This window comes from Stegostoma tigrinum, chromosome 2 (assembly GCF_030684315.1).
Source record: "Stegostoma tigrinum isolate sSteTig4 chromosome 2, sSteTig4.hap1, whole genome shotgun sequence".
Lineage (NCBI taxonomy): Eukaryota > Metazoa > Chordata > Chondrichthyes > Orectolobiformes > Stegostomatidae > Stegostoma > Stegostoma tigrinum.
Genome location: NC_081355.1, coordinates 41,335,787 through 41,363,362, shown reverse-complemented (window position 1 = coordinate 41,363,362; position 27,576 = coordinate 41,335,787).

Below are 27,576 nucleotides of genomic sequence, written 5' to 3'. Positions count from 1 at the left end.
CTCACTGGTCCAACCACATTTAAATCTGGAACTATTGATTGACCAGTGTGGAAACAAAACCTGACCCACGGTGACCTGACATTGAAGAGGCCCAACTGAACTGACCACAAGACCTCCTGCTATGCTAATGGCCATAACTATTGCTCAGGACTCAAGAACACACACTTACCTTTAGGAGGAGCAGACTTCTGTCATCTATGCTCAGGATCGACTAGGAACAGCCACCTACTCAGGAAATGTGGGAGATGCACTGGACTTAAGTTATCACTGAAACTATGGGGTTTCAAGTCCAGCCTTCCCAGCTTACTCCTGGTAAATGTCAAAGCCATTGAAAATAAGATGCACGATCTCAAAGCTTGGCTCACCTTCCAAAGGAAATTGAGAGCCTGCTGTGTGCTCTGTTTCACAAAGACACGGCTCATTTCTGCTACATCTGACAGTGCCTTACAACCTGAGAGCTTCTTAGTTCACTGAATGGACTGCTCAGCTTCCTTGGGAAGTGGGGTCTGCTTCCTGATCAACATCTCCTGATGCTCAGATGTGATGACTCTAGCAAATTTCTGCTTGCTGGAACTGGAATATCTTACAGTGAAGTTCCGTCCCTACCACCTGCTATGTGACTTCATCTCTGCTATCCCCAACAACACAGTCTAAATCCCACCACATACTGTAAATAGTGCCCTTGATGAAATATACAATGCTACAAATAATCTAGAGATGGAATGTTCTAAGACCTTGTTCATCATAACTAGTGACTCCAACAAGGCCCGCCTCATGAACATGCCACCAAAATGCCATAAATCTATGTCCTGTCCCACCAGAGGTCCAAACACCTTTGACCATTTTGTATTCCTATCAAAAGATGTCTACTGCTCCAACCCCATGCACATTTTGGAAAATCAGATCACTTTGCTGTGCTCCTTCTCCCGGTTTACAAGCAGAATTTGAAGCGTGAGGATCCAGTACAAAAAGTAATACAGTGTTGGTCCGAGGTAATGGAAGGGTTCCATGTGACTGTTTCAAGTCAGTAGACTTGTCCATACTCAAGAACTTGGACAATATAAACAAGCATGCCCCTATTGTTACAGACTTCATTAGTAAGTGTGTTGAAGACTGTACGCTGAAAACGTTACTCCGAATGTTCCCCAACTGGAAACCATGGATGAACTGGGAGATCCACTCCATACTGAAGTCTAAGTCTGAGACGTTCAAATTAGGTGACCCTGACCTATACAGGTATGACCTACACAAGGCCATAAGAGACACCACAAGGCAATACAAATCTAAGATTGAGATCTAGACTAACCACACTGATGCCCATGGTTTGTGGCAAGGCTTACACTATACAACAGGCTACTAAGCAAAGTCTAACAGAATTCTGAGCAATGATAGATCCTTATCCAATGTGTTCAATGCATTCTATGTTCACTTTGCATAGAATGTCAGTGAAATACTATCATCTGTCCGAACAACCACAGATGTTCCTGTACCAAAGGTCAACACCTCAGACATTAGATGGACTACCTTGAGAGTGAACCCTAGGAAAGTGACTGGCCCAGATGGAGTCCCCAGCCATGCACTCAAATCCTGAGTGGATCAGCTGGCAGGGATATTTGCTGATATTTTTAACCTCTTCTTACTTTGATCTGAAGTCCACATCTGTTTCAAGAAGACCACCATCATCCCAGTGCCTCAATGATGACCACTTAGTCGCTCCGATCTTCATAAATATGAAGTGTTATGAGAGGTTAGACATGGCTAATGTCAACCCCAGACTACCAAATTGCCTTTATCCTTCGCAATTTGCCTACTAGTGCACAGGTCCACAGTAGATGCCACCTCCCTGGCCCTGGACTTAGCCCTGGATAACAAAGATACCTATGTCTGAGTCCAGCTCTGCCTTCAATACCATAATTCTGAGCAAAATCACGTCCAAACTCTTCGACTTAGGCCCTGCAACCCACCACCAGACCCCACTCAGTAACAGATCTTCAAATTCCTGATCCATAGTACACAATCAGTAAGAATGGCTAACAACTCCTCCACCATAACCCTCAACACCAGTGACCTGCAAGAATGTGTACTCAGCCCCAGTGTACTCCTTATACAAACATGACTGTCTGCCCCAACTCCATTTGCAGGTTTGCTGACAAGACCTCAAACAATGATGAGACAGCATACAGGAAAGAGATTGAATGCTTAGCAGCATGGTATAAAGACAACAGTCTATCCATCAACATCAGAAAAATAAAAGCTGTTCATTGACTTCAGGAAGCAGAATGGAAGGCACGCCCTTGTGTGCATCAATAGTGCTGAGGTGGAGATGGTTGAGCATCACGTTCCTGGGTGTAATGATCACCAACAATCTGTCCTAGTCCACTCCCATTGATGTCTGCCAAGAAAGCACAATGCCTCTACTTCCTCAGAACACTAAGAAAATTTTACATGTCCTCAAAGATTCTTACTAATTTTTATAGATGCACCATAGAATACATACTATTTGGATGCTTCACAGTGTGATATGGCAACTGCTCTTCCCAAGACTGCAACAAACTACAGAGTTGTGAACGCAGCCCAGCCCATCACGCAAAACAGTTTTCCATCCATTGACTCTATCTTTACTGCCCAATGCCTCAGGAAAGCAGCCAACATAATCAAAGACCCCTCCCATCCCAATTATAATCTTTTTTATATTTTTCTGCCCAACAGAAGACGATAAAAAGTTTGAATACAGCTATGAAAAGATTCAAAAACAGTTTCTCCCCCACTGTTATCAGACTTTTAAAAAGACCTGTCAAATGCTAATGTTGATCTCTCTCTCTCTGCACATTCTCTGTGGCTCTGACAATGTATTCAGCATTCTGTTCTGCTATCTGATGCACCTTGTATTGTATAATCTTCTTGTAGTGCACACAAAACAACACTTTTTACTGTATCTCAGTACATGTGATAACAATAAATCAAATCATATAAATGAAGAAAAACTGCCCTAATCATAGATAGCAATTCAATTCATATCCCTTTTTAAACTCCCAAACAATTTTGAACTGTACTGAATAAACTTCTATTGCCATTCCAGCTTGAAATACACTTTATCCACAGGAGTGTGCATTTATGATAAACAAAAGAACAGCTTTACAGACGTTCAAATTCTCTTCTATATTTGGGGTCATCCAGGTGTTGGCAAAGAGAAAAGAGACCACAATGCCCCTATATTACCTCCTTTTACCCAGTGAGATAAGGTACAAGGTAAAAATTACCAGCACTGTCTGGCCAGATCAAAAAAAACTGTCTTGGCAATGAATCCCTGTCAATTGGTATTAAGTTTCATGTCTCATTCTTTCTTTTCTCTGATGAGCAATAACTGCACTGATAGAAATAAGATAACGTATAAGCATTACATGAATAATATTGCATTCAAACAAAACAAGATTAAACAGAAAATCTAGAGCTTGGATTATTGGAAACTGAACGGCATGAGGGCTCATCATGTGTAAAGTAAACAATACCTGCATAAAAGCAAAAAGGCTCTGCTTCAAAGAAGCAAGTCAAGAAGCATTTTTTGGAATTAAATCACAAGCCTCTAAATGACATTTTTTTAAAGATGGTGGCCAAAGAGTGGTGATGAATATGTGCAATTGCAGTTTTAAAGGAATGGAAAAATGTGATTATACAAAATAGCAGGGGTGGGGACATGTTTGTTAGTGAGGAAAAAGACCTGAATGCTCTGGGTTCAAATTATTATCTAGTGTTTAAAGTATATGTCCAAACTATATACTGAATTCAGTATTTTTCTGACTATATTTGGTTCAGCCCCACAAAAAAAACCCAATTTGTTCTATTATTCTAATGACTGCTGATGGAAATTTTGCAAAAATGACTTTTCTCTTCATTTTTAGTCCTTTTCCACTTATAGTTATTTATCTTCATTTGCTTCAATATCTATTTATCAAAACTATTTTATTACTGCATATTTTATTGTCCTTCTATGTACTTCCTGTCTCATATTTTAATACCAAACTTTCTTACTTATCTGACATCTAGTATTGAATGAACAGAAACTTTCTGCATTTAAACATTGAGAAAACTGAAGGCAACAACATTAAAGTTTGGTTTCTAGCTCCTGACTCTATCCCTCATCTGGCATCTGCCTTAAGAACTAAACCACTGCTCTTTCATTAAAGAAAGATAATTGGTGGTGGGTTAACTTGAAGGTCATGATGCCTCAGACAAGGGGACAAGCAGAGAAGGACAATCCTTCATGGTAGCTATAAACATTGTGGGAATTGAAAGCATGCTGTTGACATTACTTGCATTGGAAACAGGTCAACTGACCCGAGACAGGTGGCATATTGAATCCCGGATTCAAATTCCAGCCACACATCCATGCCATTGCTAGGGCTATCTATCTCCATCTCTAATTGCAGCTAACCCTGACTTTGCTTTAGATAATTTTCTGATGAATCTCATACTTATACTTTTGTCACATTTAGACTTGAACATTCCAATGCAACCCTGGCTAGACTCCAAAATTCTGCTGACTATATCCTGACATCCAGCAAGTTCATTAAACTATCCACACTGTGCATCCTGCCTTCAGACTATCAGTAGATTTGATTTTAAGATTCTCAGAATGGTTTAAAAATCTCTCCATGCCCGTCGCCTCTGGCCCCATAATATTTTGAGATATCTGCCCTCTTCAATTCTGGCCTTGTTAGCACCAATTATTTGCTGTGCTTTTAGTTGACTGGGTGCCAAACTATGGAATTGTCTCCTGCACCTGACCACATCTGAACTCTGAAGATCCTCTAGATGCAAAGCATTGATGAAGCTTTTCGGCCATCTGACCTAGGATTGCATGATGTATAACATATTGGCAACGATCTGTAGCTCAGATTGTGGTTAAGATTGTTGTCTTGCTTGCTGAGTGGCTAGTTTTTGTTCAGACGTTTTGTCACCATGCTAGGTGACATCAGTGGAGCCTCCGATGAGGCAATGTTATTCTACTCCACTCTGTATATTTCCTAGAATCATAGAATCTCTACAGTGCAGAAAAAGGTCATTCAGCCCATTGAGTCTGCACCAACCTGCCAACAAACACCGCAGCCACCCAGACAGTCCCTGTAACCCCACAACTACCATGGCTAATCCATCTAACCAACCTATCCCTGGACATTACAGTCAAGCTTAGCATGTCAATCCACCTAACCTGCACATCTTTAGACTGTGGGAGGAAACCAGAACACTCAATGGAAACTCATGCAGATGCAGGGAAAGCATGCAAAATTCGCACAGACAAGGATAGTAGGAACAGTTGATGCTGGAGAATCTGAGATAACAAGGTGTAGAGCTGAATGAACACAGCAGGTCAAGCAGCAGAGAAGGAAAGCTGATGTTCCTGCTCCTCTGATGCTGCTTGACTTGCTGTGTTCATCCAGTTCTACACCTTGTTATCTTTCTTATACAGTTCTTTGTATTCTCTTACAAATTACTAAAGACCGTTTTCTCTGATTAGTTTCCTCCTAACTCAGCTGTGTGGCCTGTAACATCCAATTCTTGTTGATAATGGTGCAAAATGGATATTGCTGAATAAGGTGCTTGTATAATATCCTGCTTTTCCCTTCTTTTGATGCCAACAGAAACAAACATGTGGTAAGCATACAACAAACATTCAGTTCAATACTACTCACTTATCACCCTTGCATAAAATAAGTGTTTTCTTTTTCTTCAGTTTCATTATTCAAATTATTTTTTCCTTTATATTCTTAATCTCTAAGCCTTCTTCAAGCAGTGATTTCATCTCTCAATCTCTCTCAAACCAAATGTACACCCTCTTAACCTTCACAGAACTCAGCAAAATTGCTGACTGTGGACATGAAACATGATTGGAACAGAAATCCTGTCACTCAAAGGAGCAGAACTTCTCAAGATGGGCAAGTCTAGAAGAGAAGTTGCAGTCAGTTAAATACTAAATAAAAACTCAAATACTGTGGATGCTGTAAATCAGCAACAAAAGCAGAAATTCCTCAAACTGAGGAAGGGTCACTCCCAAAATATTAACTCTGATTTCTCTCCACAGATGTTGCTAGCCCTCCTGTGCTTTTCCAACAATTTCGGTTTTCATTTCTGATTTACAAAATCCGCAGTTCTTTCAGTTCCTGCCATTCTCAACTTCCATTCTCACTTTCCTTGACAAGCTTGACTAATTACTATAATGGAAACTTGCTGCTTACCTATTTTACAGACTGTATTGGAGGAAATAAACTCAAATACTTGGGATTCTATGGGTGAAATTTAAACATTGAAAATATACAGTTTTGCAAGTGCATTTTAAGATCATTTTTGCATGCTTGATTTGAAAATTCAAAATTTGTACACTAAGAATGATGCACAAAAGTTAACTTATATATGTCATTTCAAAAGTGTCATTAAGGAACATAGGAGGAGGAGTAGATAATTCGGTCGTGCTTAACCTATATTTGATACACATTTTTTCCATTGCCGAGTCAACAATTAAGGGGATTTGTTTTACTCAGGTGGTGGAGCTTCTTTAGGGAATGATAATGTTATTTGTCAATGCTGGAAAGAGCATTTGTTACAACTTCTCAATTACGAATCCATTTTGTCAGCTGTTACTCTCAGGCCTCCATTCCCCCTCCAATCAACAAACTATAAAATAATAAAAAAAGTAGATCTGTGATCTTGATAGTATTTTAGCTGAGCCTTTTACAGCTGGTGGGCTTCTGTACACTTCAAAACTCTATGTACCCACTCCATGTATTTGGAAGGGGAAAGGAACTTCCTGCTCCACACAAAACACTTGATTTAAAAGGAGAATTTCAGAAAAGGTAATATTAAATGTGGTAATTAAACAATTAAACTATCAAGGTACTTCCTGGTTCTCCATTGCAAGGAAAATCTTGACACACATTCTCCTGACTTGTTGCAAGAAAGGCATTGAGAACACCAAAAGAAACTGTATTAAATTCACAGGCTCATCTGAAACATTCGATGCAAATCATGAGGCAGTACAAATCATTTTCCAGAGATTTGGATGTCCAAGAATCTTCATTACAATTTGGAAACAGCTTCATAATGATGTGACTGTTGTGAATTAGATACCTAAAAATTGGCACAGAGTTTAAGTAAGGCTGTATAATAAGCTAAAAGAAATCAAGATGAACTTCTGGGATACATTGAAACAAACTAGCACAGAGGGTAGGTTCTGACTTGTTTAGCAGGCTTAGAAATAAATAATGGTCGGATGAAATGTATCCTGGGTTGTTGAATAAAACACTTACAAAAATTTCCAATTACTCTCTGGTGAGAAAGATTCCAAAGGACTGGAGGACAGCCAGTGTGGTACCATGATTCAAGAAGGGAGCAAAAGGGGTAAACCAAGAAACTACAGCTGGTCATTCTAATGTTGGTGATAGGGAAACAACTGGAAGCAATCTGAGGGACAGACTTAATCATCATTTGGAGATGCAGGGATTAATCAAGATTGCCAGTATGGTTTTGTTAAGGGAGATTTTGTCTGAATTTGACTGAAATTTTAAGAGAGGTTTAAAAGATGTAAAGCTTTTGACAGCTTGCTTGGACTTCAGCAAGAGTTTGATAAGGTCCAACATGAGAGATTGATAGAAAAGTAAGAGCTCATGGGATCCAAAAAAATTTAACAAATTGAATCCACAGTTGTCCGAGTGGCAGAAAACAGAGCCTGTGTTCAATGGGGGTCCGTAGGCATTAGTTAGGAACTATATCTGACTCCATTTTGGAAGCATAAAATATTTTGACAACGATCACCTTCTGTGGCAGAAAATTCCATTGACTCATCACTTTCTGAGTAAAGAAATTTCTCTTCATCTCAGTTCCAAATGGTCTGCACTATGGCTTTAGACTTTGACCACCAAGTTCTAGACTCTCAGTCAGCCTTCCTGCATTTACCCTGTCTAATTCTGCTGGAATTTTATAGGTTTCCAAAAGATCCCCTCTCATTCGTCTAAGCTCTTGTGGTCCAGTGGCCAGCAGCAGAAATGGCTACAAGATTAGTTAAAAGCTATAATCAAGCATGCTGGGAATTTTGGTCAAGTTAGTTTAAACTCTCACCTCAGTTAAAATTACACCCAGAACATGTCGTGAGCTATTTTGTAAGCTGTGACCTGTAGTTTTCTGTGTTGACAAATAAGGCAAGAGTCATGATGAATGGCTTGACAGCCTGGCACTACATTACTTATATGGAGCATGTTATATGGCTGTTTAACATTTGTGAGTGGTTTATTAGTAAAATTACATTGGCTGAGATCAAACAGAGGAGTTTTTGCAAGAGGAGCACATTTTTTTTCTGACAAAGGTTGGCATGACAAAGGGTTTTGCTGGAGAAACTCTCAAGACCAACATTTACACAAAGTCTGTGCCCTGAAGCTATCTTAGAGAAGACAAAGAATTACGAGGCACGATCGACACTCGGAGCAAAGTTAGCCACTTCACTCAAGTCAGGATAGTATTTGTTTCAAGCCAAACTTATAGAGTTAAAGTTTGACTTAAGGTTAAGTGTGTATTAAGTTCAAGAAAGTTAAAGTGAAATTAAATGAATTGAATCAGAGTTGAAGTTAAGTTAGATGAAATAAGAAGAAAATGTCGCAACAAATGTTTGTTTAATATTGAGTATTGGTATTTAGAGGGTTAAATAAAGAAGGATTTTTTTAAGTAAAGACAAAAAAAAACTGCAGATGCTGGAATCCAAAGTAGACAAATAGAAGGCTGGAAGAACACAGCAAGCCAGGCAGCATCTGGAGGAAAGGAGAAGTCAAAATTTTGGGTAGAAGCATCAGAGAGATCAAAATTAGACCAGGTGACTGTTTCACCAAGTATCTTTGCCTGGCCCATAAAGGCCAGCCTAGCCTCCCAGTCACAGCCTTTATTGCACATCCTCCAGTCAACTCCACCCCCTCTCCCCTCTGACATGTCCATCTTCAGCCTCCTGCAGTGTCACAGTGATTCAGAATGCAAACCTGAGGAACAACACCTTATCTTCTGCCTGGGCTCCCTCCACCCTGGTGGATTCAACATTGAATTCTTTAATTTCAAATAACATTTCTACCCATCCCCTGGCTGCCTTTCCAGCCCCGCCTCCTCCTTTCCATTCCACTTACTGACCCTCCCTACTAGCTACCAACAAGATTCATAGTTCTGAGGAAGGGTCACTGGACACAAAACATTAACTCTTTCTTCCTTCACAGATGCTGCCAGACCTGCTGGGCTTTTCCAGTAACTTTGTTCTTGATCCTGATTTCCAGCACCTGCAGTTCTTTTGGTTTTTACCAATGGGATTCATCCCTCCTATCAACCAACCAGGTCATACTTACCACTAGTGTCCACCTAGCACCACCATTCCATAGCCACCTTCCTACCCCTACATCCAGTCTGAAGAAGGGTAATGCCTGAAACATAGACTTCTCCTTTCTTCCAGATGCTGCCTGGCTTGCTGTGTTCTTCCAGCCTCCTGTTTGTCTACTTTGTTTAAGTAAAGTCTGAGTCAACGTCCTGTGTTTTGCCTGTCACACAAGGAAAGAATATCGAAGTAAAAAGTTTGAGTACTCCTTTCAAACAACACTCCAGTCCAACGGTTTCAGTATTTCTTCATACGTCAGTCCTGCCATTCCGGGAATGATAGTTTATTACACATCCTCCAGAGCAACATTACACAATCAAAACTCTAAAACCAGCTACAATGGACAGGACACTGGATGGCTAAAAACAGTCTCCCTTTTGCAGTGATTGTAACAAGGTCAGCCAGGGGGACCTCGTAAAATATGAGTTCCCTGACTGGGGCTGTTAATCTCATCCAAACAGGGAGCCCTCACTGCTCACTGACAGACAATGTAATAGTGTCGTAGAGTTCTACCACACAGAGACAGGCACTTCAGCCCAAACTGATCCACGCTGACCAAAATGTCCATCCACACAAACTCCATTTCCCTACATTTGGCCCATATCCTATTAAACTTTTCCCATCCATGTATTCATCCAAATGTCTTTTAAATGTTGTTAATATAATGTATCAGACATTCCATTCACTCTGGCAATTGGCTCGTAGGGTGATTGACTAGTATCAAAGACTTTCCACATGTAAATGAAAGGTGACTTGGTGATGCAATACCAGCCTCTGTGGAGTTATTTCAGTGGTAATGAGAGAAAAACACACTCCTGAAGAAATTCACTCATTACAGTTGTCTTTGAATTCTGGTAACCACTTCTGGCATCATGTTTGGAAGCATGAGTGGTTCAATCTACCTGTTGAAGACTGAGCCCAGTATGTAGAAAGAATTTTTTTTTCTGTGAAAATTATATTGGCCAGATAAAAGCAATGAGTAAATTTCCTTTCTGCAAAAATCTTTCAACAGCTGATGGATTTCGTTAAAGGAAACGTACGACCCCAAGGCTCCTCTAATTTTGAAATGCTGTCAGTTTTACTCAGCAATTTGAACGCCCAGGTAAATTGTATTGGGACTTTTGACTGCTTTAAGACTACCAGAGGCATGTGACCCTTAATGAGATGCTGAGCAACCATTTGGTATGTAAGATTAATGATGTAACCATGCAAAAGTGCCTACTAACCAAAGCCCAACTAGACAGCAAACAGGCAAAACAAATAGCTTTATTGTTGGAAATTGCAGCAAGTGGATCTTATGAGTTGCAGGATATCCCAATGAAAGTGGCCACCCACACCAGTCTGACTGAGCTTGAGGAACATCACTTGAGTGAAGACAATTGCAAAGCATCACTCAGAACATATCCTGAACAGTGGGACTCTAGGTCAGCCCACAGCAAAACCAAAAAACGAAGCTAAGCCCCAGCCAAACAGTTAAAATCTTCTTCAGGATCTGAGCTGGAAAGCCATTTTAGTTGCTGTCAGTATGCATACTTGAGACAGCAGAAGAGTCCCAATAGACCCAAATTAAGTACGAGAACTCATAAGCTGGTATCCAGGAGAGAGCACACCCTGAAATTCCCCCGACATCTGGTTTGGAACAGTTGATTGCTTAGTGACATTCAAATCAGAGCTAATCAAAATAAATGTCTGCTTAAATGGTCACTCAGTTCTGATGGAGGTTGAAACTGACATGGCTGTTCCAGCAATTGCAGAACCAGTCTTCAATAAAATTCGTTCTGGACTCCAACCCATATGTTTGCTCAAGATCTCAGCTAGGCTGAGAATAAATCCTGGGCAAACTTTACAGATACAGATTTAACTTCATTTTTGGTCTCTTATGAGAAGTAGTTGCTTCAGTTAGCACGGATTGTAGTAAAAGGCTCAGGCCCAAGCTTAATGGGACAAAATTGGTTGAGAAACATTCACCATGATTGGCTCAACATTTTTCAATTAAAAAATGGTTGCCTGAGTGAAATCCTAATTGAAGACTGGAGTCTTTTGGGAGAAATTGAGGGAATGTCAGAGGAGCCAAGTCCACCTTTGCATGTTGATGACGAAGTAATTGCAGGATTCTGTAAGGCTCATCCAGTGCCATTTGCCTCATAAGAAAAAGCATGACAGGAATCAGAAGGCTAGAAAGCAAAGGAATCAACAACTCAGTCCAGGTTGCAGAATAGGCAGCACTGGTCAAAATGATTATGAAGCCCAGTGGGTTGGTTTACCTTTCCGCCAATTTTAAACAAATAGAATTTCACCGCTGGATAAATATCTAATCCCTTGCATTACAGATTTATACAAAAGCTGGCAGCGGGCATGTCCTCCAAGAAGTTGGACATAAGCCGTGCATACTTGCAGTTGTGGTTCAATGATAATTCCTTGAAATGTATTACAATTAATACCCACAAAGATTTATATGAAATATGTGAGACTGCCATTTGGGATATGTCAGCCTGTGCAATTTTTCAGCGGAAAATTGGAAACATTTTTCAAGGTGTACCCTAGGTTGCCTTTATCCAGATGACTTGCTAATAAATAGGGAAGACCAATAGGAGCACTTAGAGAACTTGGACACAGGCCTTAGGCTTTTCTCCCAGGCAGTCATGCAGCGAAAAGGGAAAACATCTGTCACAGGCATCCCAAGTGATTGACTTGGGTACTGATTCAATAAGACATCTGTTGGAAGATAAAGTGAGGGCAAAGGTATCCCAGCTCCCATCTCTGTACCAGCGTTTAGGTCTTTCCTTGGATTGGTGATTTATTATGGAAAGTTTATACATGACCTGGCCTCCATCCTAGAACTTTTTTATCATTTCTTAAAAATATTTCAGCCTTGGAAATGTTTGCTTAGCCGGGCTTTCAGCAAGTGAATAACGATCTACCAATCTCTAGGGTGTTGGCACATTATGATCCCAAGTGAGATCTGGTATTGACATACAATTCTTCCCTGTATGGCATTGAGATAGTATTAGCAGATATGTGGCCCAGTGGAGATGAATGCCCAACAGTGTATGCATCCAGGACTTTAGTTAATACTGCGGGTAAATATGCCCAGATACAGAAGGAAAGTTTGGCAGTCATATTTGGAGTCAGGAAGTTCTACCAATAGATTAATGGGCATCAATATGTAATAACAATAGACCAAAAAGCCCAATATGTCTGCTTAAAGAGGACCAGACAGTTCTGCCCATTGCTTCAAGCTTACTTCTTTGGTGGGATCTAATGCTAAGTGCATATAAAAACAAGTTGGAACAGCATCTGGGAGGCCATGTAGCAAACGCAGATGCATTGAGCCATCTCCTGCTGATACTGCCACTGAAAGAGTCCATATTGCTTTTAAATTTTCCAGGCACACATCCAGCTAGTGCGGCCTCTTTTGGAATATTGCGTGCAGTTCTGGTCACCCCATTACAGGAAGGATGTGGAAGCATTGGAAAAGGTGCAAAAGAGATTTACCAGGATGTTGCCTGGTCTGGAGCGCAGGCCTATGAAGAAAGGTTGAGGGACTTGGGTCTGTTCTCATTGGAGAGAAGGAGGCTAAGAAGGGATTTAATAGAGACATACAAGATGATCAGAAGATTAGATAGGGTGGACAGTGAGAGTCTTTTTCCAAGGATGATGACTTCAGCTTGTACAAGGGGGCAGAGCTACAAATTGAAGGGTGATAGATTTAAGACAGATGTCAGAGGCAGGTTCTTTACTCAGAGTGGTAAGGGTGTGGAATGCCCTGCCTTCCAATGTAGTTAGCTCAGCCACATTAGGGGCATTTAAACAGTCCTTGGATAAGCATATGGATGATGATGGGATAGTGTTGGAAGAGGGACTTAGATTAGTTCACAGGTCGACGCAATATCAAGAGCCGAAGGGCCTGTTCTGCGCTGTAATGTTCTATGTACTTCCTTGAAAAGACAAGTGAATAAATATTTGAAGTGAATATATTCACAACATTACAAATAGAAAGAGAGAGATTGCATGGCATTACCTGGGTAGCTCAACAGAAGAGGTTATTTGCCTTTCTATGCTGTATTATTTTGTGATTTTATACTCCAAAAACATAATTCTCTGCAACAAATACTCCTTGAAGCAAAGTCGATATTTTCTATAAAGAAAATTAGACAGTTGCATCAAATCATGAACATTAAAAGAAACAGAAAGCAAGCAGGAGAGTAGGGCCTGACTAGATGTGAAGAAAAAGATCAACACTGACTTGCTGGGCTAAACATTCAATGGTTCTACAATCTTTATTTGTAAAATGTACAAGGACAATGTTTGTGGAGATAAAAGGGTTGCATTAGCTTACATCTTGTTTAAGGGGACACAAACTCAAGGCCTTTCTTTCCTAGATAATAAAATGTGAGGCTGGATGAACACAGCAGGCCAAGCAGCATCTCAGGAGCACAAAAGCTGACGTTTCGGGCCTAGACCCTTCATCACAGAGGGGGATGGGGTGAGGGTTCTGGAATAAATAGGGAGAGAGGGGGAGGCAGACCGAAGATGGAGAGAAAAGAAGATAGGTGGAGAGGAGAGTATAGGTGGGGAGGTAGGGAGGGGATAGGTCAGTCCAGGGAAGACGGACAGGTCAAGGAGGTGGGATGAGGTTAGTAGGTAGGAGATGGAGGTGCGGCTTGGGGTGGGAGGAAGGGATGGGTAAGAGGAAGAACAGGTTAGGGAGGCAGAGACAGGTTGGACTGGTTTTGGGATGCAGTGGGGGGAGGGGACGAACTGGGCTGGTTTAGGGATGCAGTGGGGGAAGGGGAGATTTTGAAGCTGGTGAAGTCCACATTGATACCATTAGGCTGCAGGGTTCCCAAGCGGAATATGAGTTGCTGTCCCTGCAACCTTCGGGTGGCATCATTGTGGCACTGCAGGAGGCCCATGATGGACATGTCATCTAAAGAATGGGAGGGGGAGTGGAAACGGTTTGCGACTGGGAGGTGCAGTTGTTTGTTGCGAACCGAGCGGAGGTGTTCTGCAAAGCGGTCCCCAAGCCTCCGCTTTGTTTCCCCAATGTAGAGGAAGCCACACCGGGTACAGTGGATGCAGTATACCACATTGGTAGATGTGCAGGTGAACCAATGCTTAATGTGGAATGTCATCTTGGGGCCTGGGATAGTTCCTAGTTTGAATAGAACATAGATACAATACATCAAAAGTTATAATGAACACATCTGGCTTGTGGCTCCTCATAACAATGCAATCATTAACTTGAATGAAACAGCACAGATCATTCAGAAATTTTACTACAAAACTAATGCCACTGGAAACCCCAAATTGATGAAATACTGCATTTCTCAGAAACTTGGCATTGAGTAGAACAGAGGGTAGTTTTGCTCAGCATCCTTTTAATAAAAGTGATGCAGGAGTCACAGGTGGTTTATGACTGAAAAAATAAACCCTTGGTGATGGTGGTCTCACAATGTACTGTGTAGCATGAAGAGAATATTGTACTCTGTCAGTGCTGTGGGCCAGACATGCTCCACCAGTGCTCTCAATATGGGACTAAATCATTAAAGGCCAATTGAGAAATTTTTTTTGGTTAAAAATAAAATTCTCTCTCATGAGTAAACTGGTATTTCAAGGCAAATGTTCTGAAGACATGGAGATTATCCTTTTGTTGCTTCCAATGCATTAGTAATGTGTAAAGATTGTGGTAATACTCAAAGTTTAAGCGATGGTACCCAATCGATTGAATCATCTCATGTGCCTGGAATTGCGACGGTGCCTACACTGCCTCAGCAATTGCAACAGCCAATGACAGTTATACTGATCGTTGGCTGACGGATTCAACTGTGTCTATCAAATTTGCTCCTAAATGAAAAATTTAACAGAAGAGATGGGCAAAATATATTAATATTAAATTTCTAAAGAATCCAATCAAAAAAGAGAGACTGGTTCTAACAATGTTTCCAGGAAACGATCAGGATCAGAAAGCTTGGCTCGAGCAATTGGGAGAGGCAACATTCTGAGTGAACGGGTGTTTCTGCGAATTTACAGCACAATAGGAACTTGGTGCAGTGGGGAAGAGCTTTTTTTAACGGTTTATTGTTTTTACGGATATATTCAATCAAATTAAAAGGACCCGTGAATAAAGGACCAAGAGGAATTGACATTATTCGATAGTAATCATCTATCAAAATGTTTAACTTAAAAGGGGTCAGTCATGGCAGGAGAGCTCAAAGCCATGTTATGCTCTTCCTGTACCATGTTTGAAAGTTGGAATATTTCCAGCGCTCAAGGTCAGAGTAGGAGTAGGATGTGCTTCTAGCTGCAGCTCCTGCAAGGCTGGGATTTGGAACTGGACCAGTAGCTGGAGTCAATGTAGAATATCCGAGAGGTGGAGAGTATCATGGATAGCCTGTCTAGACAGGTGGTCACTCTACAGACAAGCAAGGAATGGATGGCCAAGAGGCAGAGTAAGAAGACTGGGTGGATCGTGCAGGAGATTCTTGTGGCTATTCCCTGCAAAACAGATATATTGGTAGGAAGTTTTGACAAGATTTGTAGCTCAGGTTGAGGTTCTGGATGCAAGTTTGCTCACTGAGCTGGAAGGTTCATTGTCAGACGTTTCGTCACCATTCTAGGTAACATCATCAGTGAGCCTCCGGTGAAGCGCTGGTGCTACGTCCTGCTTTCTATTTATCTGTTTAGGTTTCCTTGGGTTGGTGATGTCATTTCCTGCAACTATCACTAGTATCCTTACATACAGATGAGGAAGGACACCACTTTGTTGGGACAACACATCCATCCTAGGACAAGCCAAATAGAGACATGCACGATAATTCCTAAAAGTATGGCATTCCAACCGGAACTCCATCACAAACACATTGGCTCCAAATCAATCTACCATCCCCTGAGGAAAAGAACAGGAAATGACATCACCAATGCAGGAAATGCTCAGCGAGCAAACTCACATCCAGATATATTGGTTTGGATACAGTTGAGATGAATGGCCTCTTAGAAGAAAATGGAAACAATCGAAATTGTTCCACCATGGTTGTCTCTGCTGTACAGTGGAGGAGTAAAAAGTATTTGTATGCAATAATTATTGGGGATCCAATAGCAAGGGGAATAAACAGGTGCGAACATGACTCCAGGATGGAATGTTGCCTCCCTGGTGCCAGGGTCAAGGATGTCTCAGAACCTGGGACTTCGATGTTGTGGCCATTTCAGAGACATGGATAGAGCAGGGACAGGAATGGTTGTTGCAGGTTCCAGGATTTAGATGTTTCAGTAAGAACAGAGAAGATGGTAAAAGGGGCGGAGGTGTGGCATTGTTGGTCAAGGATAGTATTACAGTTGCAGAAAGAATGTTTGGGGACTCGTCAACTGAGGTAGTATTGGCTGAGGCTAGAAACAGGAAAGCAGAGGTCACCCTGTTGGGAGTTTTCTATAGGCCTCCAAATAGTTCCAGAGATGTAGAGGAAAGGATAGCAAAGATGATTCTCGATAAGAGTGAGAGAGACAGGGTAGTTGTCATGGGGGACTTCAACTTTCCAAATATTGACTGGGAACACTATAGTTTGAGTACTATGGATGGGTCAGTTTTTGTCCAGTGTGTGCAGGAGGGCTTCCTGACACAGTATATAGATAGGCCAACAAGGGGCGAAGCCACATTAGATTTGGTACTGGGTAATGAGCCCGGCCAGGTGTTAGATTTGGAAGTAGGTGAGCACTTTGGTGATAGCGATCACAATTCTGTTATGTTTACTTTAGTGATGGAAAGGGATAGGTGTATACCACTGGGCAAGAGTTATAGCTGGGGGAAAGGCAATTACGATTAGATTAGGCAAGATTTAGGGAGCATAAGATGCGGAAGGAAACTGCAGGGGATGGGCACATTAGAAATGTGGAGCTTATTCAAGGAAAAGCTCCTGTGTGTCCTAGATAAGTATGTACCTGTCAGGCAGGGAGGAAGCTGTAGAGTGCAGGAGCCATGGTTTACGAAGGAGGTGGAATCTCTGGTCAAGAGGAAGAAGGCAGCTTATGTTAGGATACGATGTGAAGGCTCAGTTAGGGCACTTGAGGGCTACGAGGTAGTCAAGAAAGACCTAAAAAGAGCTCAGAAGAGCCAGGAGGAGACATGAGAAGTTGTTGGCGGATAGGATCGGGGTAAACCCTAAGGCTTTCTATAGGTATTTAAGGATTAAAAGAATGGTGACAGTAAGATTAGGCCCAATCAAGGATAGTAGTGGTAAGTTATGTTTGGAGTCAGATGAGATAGGGGAAACACTAAATGAGTATTTTTTCAACAGTATTCACTCTAGAAAACGACAATGTTGTTGAGGAGAATACTGAGATACAGGCTACTAGACTAGGTGGGATTGAGGTTCACAAGTAAGAGGTATTAGAAATCCTACAGAGGGTGAAGATAGATAAGTCCCCTGGGGCGGATGGGATTTATCCTCGGATCCTCTGGGAAGCCAGGGCGGAGATTGCCAAGCTTTTGGCATTGATCTTTAACTTGTCATTGTCTACAGGAATACTGCCAGATGACTGGACGATAGCAAATGTGGTTCCCTTGTTCAAGAAGGCGAATAGAGACAACCCTGGTAACTATGACTCTCTTTAAGGCAAAGCATTTGATAGTATGTCTTAGGCTGTCTTAGTTGCCCACTATGACGTTTTGACGTATTTTTGGCGCATAGTGTGTGTCGTGCCTCCCCCTTGGCCCCGCCGGTAAGCCCAGCAGTCCAGCCCCGGCTGCTGGGTGACCAAACGACCAGAAAAAGTACGAGACGGCCGTGGTCTATATACAGACCAACACTCAAAAAACCAGTATGAGGCTCCAGTTCAACTGGAGCAGTCCGGTTGGGAAGCGTCCCGGATAAACAACCTCCCCGCAGCATTGTCCACAACCGCGAGCTGTGATAAATCATTCAGTTGTACATGCGTAACATCCACAACAAGGTTCATCTCGGTCCAGGTCCAGATCGAGACAGCGACAGAGACATTACCTACTACCATACATGGAACTGAGTTCGGTCTGACAGATGCCGGCTCACCCTGTATTGGATGACAAAGATAATGTTGAAGAAGGCACCGTAAGGGCAGCCCACCCTGCGGTTGAGATAAGCAGTACCACCCAAACCTTCTACAACAAAAGTTAAATCGACACGCTGGGCAGAGACAATAATAACCGAGGCTGGTGAGGAAACATCTGATGCAACTGCCTTCATGGAAGTTGTTATCGAGCCAGTATACGACATAAAGACTCACTGTCACTGACACTTGACAGCTCTCCAGTAACAAGTGAGCAAACCCAGGGCACGGGCCCCGCTGATAATGATGATAACAACGCCTCATAACACCAGTATCATCTGGTCCTTGGTCTGTGGTGATACTAGAGAGTAGACAAACATCGACGAGCGATGTAAAGACTCGGAAAAGGCATTCCCCAGAGTGTTCCAAAATAGACCAGTGAGCCTTACCTCAGTTGTTGGTAAAGTGTTGGAAAAGGTTATAAGGGATAGGATTTATAATCATCTAGAAAAGAATAAATTGATTAGGGATAGTCAGCACGGTTTTGTGAAGGGAAGGTCGTGCCTCACAAACCTTATTGAGTTCTTTGAGAAGGTGACCAAACAGGTAGATGAGAGTAAACCGGTTGATGTGGTGTATTTCAGCAAGGCGTTCGATAAGGTTCCCCACAATGGGCTATTGTACAAAATGCAGAGGAATGGAATTGTGGGAGATATAGCAGTTTGGATCAGAAATTGGCTTGCTGAAAGACGACAGAGGGTGGTCGTTGATGGGAAATGTTCATCCTGGAGACCAGTTACTAGTGGTGTACTGCAAGGGTCAGTGTTGGGTCCACTGCTGTTTGCCATTTTTATAAATGACCTGGATGAGGGTGTAGAAGGATGGGTTAGTAAATTTGCAGATGACACTAAGGTCGGTGGAGTTGTGGATAGTGACAAAGGATGCTATAGTTTAGTGACGAAGGATGCTATAGTTTGCAGAGAGACATAGATAAGCTGCAGAGCTGGGCTGAGAGGTGGCAAATGGAGTTTAATGCAGACAAGTGTGAGGTGATGCACTTTGGTCGGAGTAACCAGAAGGCAAAGTACAGGGCTAATGGTAAGATTCTTGGTAGTGTAGATGAGCAGAGATCTCGGTGTCTACGTACACAGATCCTTGAAAGTTGCCACCCAGGTTGACAGGGCTGTTAAGAAGGCATACAGTGTTTTAGCTTTGATTAATAGAGGGATCGAGTTCCGGAACCAAGAGGTTATGGTGAAGCTGTACAAAAGTCTGGTGCGGCCACACTTGGAGTATTGTGTACAGTTCTGGTCACTGCATTGTAAGAAGGATGTGGCAGCTTTGGAAAGGGTGCAGAAGAGATTTACTAGGATGTTGCCTGGTATGGAGGGAAGGTCTTACGAGGAAGGCTGAGGGACTTGAGGCAGTTTTCATTAGAGAGAAGGTTGAGAGGTGACTTAATTGAAACATAGAAAATAATCAGAGGGTTAGATAGGGTGGGCAGGGAGAGCCTTTTTCGTAGGATGGTGACAGTGAGCACGAGGGGACATAGCTTTAAATTGAGCAGTGAAAGATATAAGACAGATGTCAGAGGTAGTTTCTTTACTCAGAGTAGTCAGGGAATGGAACGCTTTGCCTGCAATGGTAGATTCGCCAACTTTGGGTACATTTAAGGCATCATCGGATAAGCATATGGACATACATGGAATAGTGTAGGTTAGATGGGCTTGAGATCGGTATGACAGGTCGGCACAACATCGAGGGCCGAAGGGCCTGTACTGTGCTGTAATCTTCTATGTTCTAACAGCTACAGGACATTCTGCAGGGGGAATGTGAACAGCCAGTAGTCGTGGTACACACACACATTGTTACAAATGATATAGGTAGGGATTTTAGGATTACTACAAGTGCCACATGCTCGTCAAAGTAGAAATGTGATGGCATATGGGACGTAGAGTAGTTGGGGAATGGTTAAACTAAAATGACATGGGGATGGGAACCAGAGGTAGGGGATTTAATGACAAGAACTGAAGGCAGAAAGGAAAGAAGAAAAATGATCAGCAGAGAAATCAAAAATGAAGATCAAACAGAGATACAGTGAAAAATAACAAGCACGGAACAAGTAATATTTAAAAGAAAAGCCTCAAGGCTTTGTGACTTAATATGTGGATATTTAGAATTAAGAGGATTCATTAATCATGTAAAAGGTGAAAAACAGATAGGATATCATTTGGATTGTGGAGACATGGCTGTGAGATGACCAGAGATGGAAATGAACATCCAAGGATATTCAGTATTTAGGAAGGACAGATAAAAAGGGAAAAATGTGGAGTTGCATTACTGCTTAAAGAGGAAATTAACTCAATAATGAGGAAGGATATTCATTCCAAAGATGTGGGATTTATGTGGATAAGCTAAGAAACATCAAGGGGCAAAAAACTCAAGTGGGGGCTATATATTGACCCTCAAAGTACAGGGGTGATTTGAGGAATGATATTAAACAGGAAATTAAATATGCATGCAAAAAAAGGGAAGTCTATAATAATCCTCCCAAAAGGAGGAATTCCTGGAGTTGGCTTTCTGGATTATGTTGGGATTCAACTAGAGGACAGCCCATCCTAGACTGGGTATTGTAGAATGAGAAAGAAATAATTCAAAATCTAGTTGTGCAAGGCCCTTTGGGGATGAGTGATCATATGATGAATTATTCGTCAAGGGGAAGACTGGCTTATTGGATTCTGAGACTAGGATATTGAGTCTAAATAGAGGAAACAATGATCACACGAGGCACAAGTTTAATGGGGAGGCGTTGCCCTGCTGGTACTATTGCTAGACTATTAATTCATAAATTTAGCTAATGTTCTGGGGACCCAGATTCAAATCATGGTAGAGCAGATACTCTTATTGAATTCAAATTGACTATCTGAATCAAATGTCTACTGATGACCATGAAACTATTGGAAGAACCTGATTCACTAATGTTATTTGGGGAATAAAATCTGCCATTCTCACCTGGTTTAGCCTGCACACAACTTCACAGGCGCAGCAATGTGGTTGATTCTTAACTGCCCTCTGAAAATGCCTGATAAGTCACTGAGTAGTATTAATTGCAACAAGGCTATGAAACTGGGCTGACCACTTGGTATTGATCTATGCAATTGAAATGGCAACTCAACCATGCAATGACTTCCTTTCAATATCTGGGGAGCTAGTGTTAAAATTGGCTGGACCACAGTTGGCCCAGACCACTAGCAAAGTTTGATGAATAGTCCCCTAACTGCTGTCCAACTCTCCCAATGATAATATATGAATAGGCCTTTCCAAGAAATTATAAAGTATGCCAGCATGTGTGGAAAGAAATCACAGCTAATGTTTCAGGTTGAGTGACCTTTCCTAAGAACCTAGATCAGAAACATTAACTCTGATTTCTCTCCTCAGATGCTGTCAGACCAGCTGAGCTTTTTCAACAATTTCTGTTTTGTTTCTAATTTACAGCATCCACAGTTCATTTGATTTTATGATGACATACGATTCACTGATTGGTTGTGCTGGCCCCACAGGACTGACTGGTCAACACTCCCTGAATTGTTCTTGTACATATCTCTTGACTGTGAGCATCCAAGACAACTGAATGACTATGTCAAAGCCCCGGAGCAGTGTGTGAGCTGTGCCCTTAGCTTTCGATATTGGGAACCCCTGAGTGACTGTAGACCGTTTTACTTCATTGGCCATCTGGCAGAATGATATGCAGTGTCTTTGTCATGCAGGCAACTGCATGTTTTACAATGCCGTTTTGGATTGCCATTCAACACAATGTTCTGCTCAGACTTAACCTCAGTACTAATGAGCATGACAAGCAGCCTGTCCGTGTGTCTACATTAAACAGCAGTCAAAGTCTTAGTTGAGTCTTTAGACTAAACCAAAGAGTTTTCATACAGCATGATAAGGCTTGGCCTTGCATAGTGAGACAAAGCTTGGCATGGATGTGAGCATGCAGGTAGGTGCAAAATGAGTGAGGAAAAAGAGAGTAAGTGAGCAGTCCTGAGATCTTTGAACTGGTTGCCTGACCATGTTCACAAAATAAAAACCCTGCTGCAGCCTTCTCTATTTGCTGATGTGCCCTGCAGTGCAGGTTGTTCCTCATGACCACTTGACAATAGATTGCAGAAATGCCATGATGGTTGGAATAGGTTGCCAAATAGTGTGTGTGGCTAGTGCTAGTAGAGCATGCCCAGAGATGATGGTGCCCAGTATCCAACATTTGGCTTGGAGCTGGTGAACAGCCAAATCCATCAGTTTCCAACTATCCATCCTTCTTGTTTGCCGAGTCTGGTAAGGTATCAGTCTGAATAATAATGAAGCAAGTGCGACAGTAAGAAGGTGTCTAATAAGCATTAATCCGAGTCAACTTGTATCTACCACTTTGCTTCTGAATGTTGAGAACATAGATCATAGAATCCCTCCAGTGTGGAAACAAACCCTTTGGTCCAACAAGCCCACACTGAACCTCAGAGCTTCCCACCCAGACCCATCCCCTCGTAACTAACCCAATCTATACATCTCTGAACTCTATGGGCAATTTAACATGGCTAATTCACCTAACCTGCACATCTTTGAATGTGGCAGGAAACCAGAGCATCTGGAGGAAACCCACACAGACATGGGGAGAATGTACAAACTTCACACAGTCACCCAAGGGTGCAATTGAACCCATGTGGTGCTGTGAGGCAACAGTACTAACCATGGAGCTACTGTGCCACCCCCAATGTTGAGATGGGGGTCACCATACTTGCCACCCAAATCTTCCACACATCCCCTTGTTTAAGAAGGGTAGCAAGGATAATCCAGGTAATTATCGAACGGTGAGCCTGATGTCAGTGGTTGAGAAGCTACTGAGGGATAGGATCTATTCCCATTTGGAAGAAAACAGGCTTATCAGTGACAGGCAACATGGTGTTGTGCAGGGAAGGTCGTGTCTTACCAACTTAATAGAATTCTTTGAGGATGTGACAAAGTTGATTGATGAGGGAAAGGCTGTAGATGTCATATACATGGACTTCAGTAAGGTATTTTATAAGGTTCCCCATGGCAGGTGGATGGAGAAAGTGTAGTCACATGGGGTCCAGGGTGTGCTAGCTAGATGGATAAAAAATACTGGCTAGGCAACAGGAGACCGTAGTAGTGGGAGGGAGTTTCTCAAATTGGAGACCTGTGACTAATGGTGTTCCACAGGGATTGTGCTGGGACCACTGTTGTTTGTGATATATGTAAATGGTTTGGAAGAAGGTGCAGGTGGTCTGATCAGCAAGTTTGCTGATGACACTGAGATTGGTGGAGTAGCAGATAGTGAAGGGGACTGTCAGAGATTACAGGAGAATATAGATAGACTGGAGAGTTGGGCAGATAAATGGCAGATGGAGTTCAATCCGGGCAAATGCGAGGTGATGCATTTCGGAAGATCAAATTCAAGGGTGAACTATACAGTAAATGGAAAAGTCCTGGGGAAAATTGATGAACAGGGAGATCTGGGTGTGCAGGTCCATTGTTCCCTGAAGGTGGTAACACAGGTCAATAGGGTGGTCAAGGCGGCATATGGCATGCTTTCCTTCATCGGACGGGGTATTGAGTACAAGAGTTGGCAGGTCATGTTACAGTTGTAAAAGACTTTGGTTTGGCTACATTTAGAGTACTGTGTACAGTTCTGGTCGCCCCATTACGCAAAGGATGTGGGTACTTTGGAGAGGGTGCAGAGGAGGTTCACCAGGATGTTGCCTGGTATGGAGGGTGCTAGCTATAAAGAGAGAGGTTGAGTAGATTTGGATTATTTTCATTAGAAAGACGGAGATTGAGGGGGGACCTGATGGAGGTCTACAAAATCATGAGGGGTAGAGACACGGTGGATAGCAAAAAGCTTCCCCCTCCCAGAGTGGGAGACTCAATTACTAGGGGTCACGAGTTCAAAGTGAGAGGAGGAAAGTATAAGGGAGATATGGATGAAAAGTTCTTTACACAGAGGGTGGTGGGTGCCTGGAACACGTTACCAGTGGAGGTGGTAGATGCAGACATGTTAGCGTCTTTTAAGATATATCTGGTCAGGTACATGGATGGGCGGGGAGCAAAGGACAAGACCCTTAGAAAATAGATGACAGGTTAGACAGAGGATCTCGATCAGCGCAGGCTTGGAGGGCCGAAGGGCCTGTTCCTGTGCTGTAATTTTCTTTGTTATCTCACCATAGCCCAGCTCACTCAGACCTACTAGAGATTCTGCCTGGAGGGAAAAAAAAATAGGTGAGGTATGCATGGTAGAATGACAAAAGCAAAAAAAAGTTAAACATGATACAATCAAAATTAGGAAAGAAAAAGCAAAAATAAATGCAGGCAAACAATGGTCTTTAATTGTTGAATTCAATGTTGAGCTTGTTAAGTTGTTGTTGTTGTTGTTGTTAAGTGCCTCTTTGAAGGAATATAGAACATAGAACATAACAGCACAGTACAGGCCATTCAATGTTGTGCCAACCTGTCATACCAACCTGAAGCCCATCTAACCTACACTGTTCCATGTACATCCATAGGCTTGTCCAATGATGACTTAAATGTACCTAAAGTTGGAGAATCTACTACCGTTGCAGGCAAAGCGTTCCATTCCCTTACTACTGTCCGAGTAAAGAAACTACCCTCGGACATCTGAGATAATAGGAACTGCAGATGCTGGAGAATCCAAGATAATAAAATGTGAGGCTGGATGAACACAGCAGGCCAAGCAGCATCTCAGGAGCACAAAAGCTGACGTTTCGGGCCTAGACCCTTCATCCGAGAGAGGGATGGGGTGAGGGTTCTGGAATAAATAGGGAGAGAGGGGGAGGCGGACTGAAGATGGAGAGAAAAGAAGATAGGTGGAGAGAGTATAGGTGGGGAGGTAGGGAGGGGATAGGTCAGTCCAGGGAAGATGGACAGGTCAAGGAGGAGGGATGAGGTTAGTAGGTAGATAGGGGTGCGGTTGGGGTGGGAGGAAGGGATAGGTGAGAGGAAGAACAGGTTAGGGAGGCAGAGATAGGTTGGACTGGTTTTGGGATGCAGTGGGGAAGAGCTGGGCTGGTTGTGTGGTGCAGTGGGGGGAGGGGACGAACTGGGCTGGTTTAGGGATGCAGTTGGGGAAGGGGAGATTTTGAAACTGGTGAAGTCCACATTGATACCATTAGGCTGCAGGGTTCCCAGGCAGAATATGAGTTGCTGTTCCTGCAACCTTCGGGTGGCATCATTGTGGCACTGCAGGAGGCCCATGATGGACATGTCATCTAAAGAATGGGAGGGGGAGTGGAAATGGTTTGCGACTGGGAGGTGCTGTTGTTTGTTGCGAACTGAGCGGAGGTGTTCTGCAAAGTGGTCTCCAAGCCTCCGCTTGGTACGCCTGCACATCTGCCAGTGTGGTATACTGCATCCACTGTACCCGGTGTGGCTTCCTCTACATTGGGGAAACCAAGCGGAGGCTTGGGGACCGCTTTGCAGAACACCTCCGCTCGGTTCGCAACAAACAACTGCACCTCCCAGTTGCAAACCATTTCCACTCCCCCTCCCATTCTTTAGATGACATGTCCATCATGGGCCTCCTGCACTGCCACAATGATGCCACCCGAAGGTTGCAGGAACAGCAACTCATATTCCGCCTGGGAACCCTGCAGCCTAATGGTATCAATGTGGACTTCACCAGTTTCAAAATCTCCCCTTCCCCAACTGCATCCCAAAACCAGCCCAGTTCGTCCCTTCCCCCCACTGCACCACACAACCTGCCCAGCTCTTCCCCTCCACCCACTGCATCCCAAAACCAGTCCAACCTGTCTCTGCCTCCCTAACCTGTTCTTCCTCTCACCCATCCTTTCCTCCCACCCCAAGCCGCACCCCCATCTACCTACTAACCTCATCCCACCTCCTTGACCTGTCCGTCTTCCCTGGACTGACCTATCCCCTCCCTACTTCCCCAACTATCTTCTTTTCTCTCCATCTTCGGTCCGCCTCCCCCTCTCTCCCTATTTATTCCAGAACGCTCACCCGATCCCCCTCTCTGATGAAGGGTCTAGGCCCGAAACGTCAGCTTTTGTGCTCCTGAGATGCTGCTTGGCCTGCTGTGTTCATCCAGCCTCACATTTTATTACCTCTGACATCTGTCCTATATATCTTTCACCCCTCAATTTAAAGCTATGCCCCCTCATGCTGGCCATCACCATCCTAGGAACAAGGCTCTCCCTATCCAACCCTCTGATTATTTTATATGTTTCAACTAAGTCACCTCTCAACCTTCTTCTCTCTAATGAAAACAGCCTCAAGTCCCTCAGCCTTTCCTCGTAAGGCCTTCCCTCCATACCAGGCAACATCCTAGTAAATCTCCTCTGCACCCTTTCCAAAGCTTCCACATCCTTCTTATAATGTAGTAACCAGAACCTTCCATATATCATTAATCAAGCTTGCATTGAGCTTCGCTGGAAAGTTGTGGAAGGCCGAGGACTGAAAGTTCAGAGAGGAAACCACATATTAAAAATTAAAACTTCTAGACAAGCATAAGTGTTCTGCTGCAAAGTGGTTGCCCGATCTGCATTTATTGCTCTTCGGTGTGGACTAAACAGCATTTCATGTAAGCTATACAGCAAGATTACAGACACTGTTAACACAAACTGGTACGTCCAATGACTTGTGGACCTTTTGACACGTTTTATCATTGAAAGCTATGAAATCTGTTTAAAATATACGATGCCCATCAAGTCTGGTCTGCCATTCAATAAGATAATGGCTAATCTGATAATCTAAACTCCACTTCCTTGCTTTTTCCCCCATAACCCTCAATTAGCCTACCATAGTGGTTGTAACAAAGTCAGTCAGGTTGTCCACAAAAAATATGAGTTCCCAGATTGAGGCTATTAATCTGGTCAGTCAGGGAACCTTGGCTGAAAGATACAATTGGGACTGTCAGGCATTCATTTCACTGACTGATGAACCAGAGGAAGCTGGATTAGTGTAAAGGACGCTCCACATGTAAACAAAGGATGATTTGGTGATGGGATACCAGCCTCTGTGGACTTATTTTAGTGGGGGATGAGAGACAAGGCAGCACAGTGGCTCAGTGGTCAGCATTGCTGCTTCACAGCACCGGGGACCTGGATTCAATTCAACCC